The sequence below is a fragment of the Podarcis gaigeae genome, assembly GCF_964106915.1.
Source record: "Podarcis gaigeae genome assembly, chromosome: 12".
Lineage (NCBI taxonomy): Eukaryota > Metazoa > Chordata > Lepidosauria > Squamata > Lacertidae > Podarcis > Podarcis gaigeae.
The window spans coordinates 50,750,993-50,752,865 of NC_139688.1; positions in this window are offsets into that span (position 1 = coordinate 50,750,993).

The window sequence follows — 1,873 nt, forward strand, 5'->3', positions numbered from 1 at the left end:
TTGACTTAATCTAAAACCAACCGATACACCACATTGGCTTTATTGGAATTTATTGTTTAAGTTTTTGCAGGACTTAGTTCAGAGCCCTTTCTTCAATTCACAGTAAAAAACAGACAATTAGAGCACAACCTAACGTGTAATTTAAAAGCGAACAACACAACTTGGAATAATGCCACACATGAAGAATAAAAGGCATATCTCACCTTTACTAAAGATACAGGACATTTTAGATACAACACACTGTCCGTTTAAAAAAAGAGGAAAAACTAAGCACCCAAAATTTGTACACTTTTGAAATTTGTATCTGCTGCAGAGCATCATCAGGGCTTTAAAGCAAAATGCAAATGTGAACAGCAGCCTCTGGGGGGAAAAGTGTAGAATGGGGATTTCTTTTACCAACAGCACCCAGTCTACCTGAACTATTGTTATCTTATTTTTATGTGCTGTAAGCTGCCCAGTGTGGCCAGATGGGCGGGGTATAAATTATTATTACAGTGGTACCTTGGTTCTCAAACTTAATACATTCTGGAAGTCTGTTCCAAAACCAAAGCGTTCCAAAACCAATGCATGATTTCCCATAGAAAGTAATGCAAAATGGATTGATCCGTTCCAGACTTTTAAAAACAACTCCTAAAACAGCAATTTAACATGAATTTTGCTATCTAATGAGCTCATTAACCCACAAAATGAAATCAATAATGTACTATACTATAAAATAAATAAGACATTATTGTAGATGATAAAAATTAAAATTATTTTTTTCCCTTACCTGCACTGATAACAGTCATTGATTGGATGAGGGGGGGGGGGGCTTTTATCCATTTCCACAGTCACACAACTAATCAATCAGTAGCTGAACTGGGTTCCACAAAAACAAAATAACCGAAAAGCCGCAAAAACAAAAGCACCAAACTTAATCCATTCCGGAAGTCCGTTTGGCTTCTGAAATGTTTGAAAACCAAGGCACAATGTAATGTAATGGTTTCCCCAGCCACTCTGGGCAGCTTACAGCACATAAATATTGTAAAACATTAGACATTAAAAATTTCCCGATACAAAGTTGCCTTCAGATGTCTTCTAAAAGTCAGATACTTATTTATTTCCTTGACATCTGATAGGAGGGTGCTCCACAGGGTGGGTGCCACTACCGAGAAGGCCATCTGCCTTTATTATTATATTGGCAAAGGCTGTGATCCCTTGCTTCCTCCCTCCTGATGGAACTGGCAAGGTATCAGAGTCAAGGCCGCCTGGAGGAAGAAGGCACATACACGTGCACCTGAAGTTACTTAGGCGCAGCTCTTTCGTGAGAGCGGGACTCCCAAGCCCCAGAGGCCAGCTCCCTTGTAGTAAGGTTAATGCTTAGTGGAAAATGATATACAGTATAATGAATGGGAAAGGATGTTTAAAATAACGTTTGTAAAAAAAACACCCCAGAAGCCTTTCTTTTGGGAATTATAGGGAAAGAACCACCTAAACTGTATAGAATCTTATTCATGTACGCTACTACAGCGGCAAGAATGTTACCCAGCACAAAATGGAAAGAAGCAGAAGTCCCAGCAAAGGATGAATGGATACAAGAACTTATGGAATATGCAGTAATGGCGAAACTTACCGGAAGGATAAGATATCAAGATAAACTTTTTATAAAAGAATGGAAATGGTTTACTGGATAGTTTGCAGATAAGTTGTAAACATATAAGAACATTGGCAGGATTGTTGTAATAACCTGCGGTTTCATAACAGCATATATTTAAAGTAGATGAATAAATGAGCCAATTAAATTAATTTGGAATATGCGGAAGATAGCAGAAAGAGGGGGAAGGAAGTCGAGTTTTGAAATGTTAAAAAGATTGTAAAATGAGTGAAATGTATA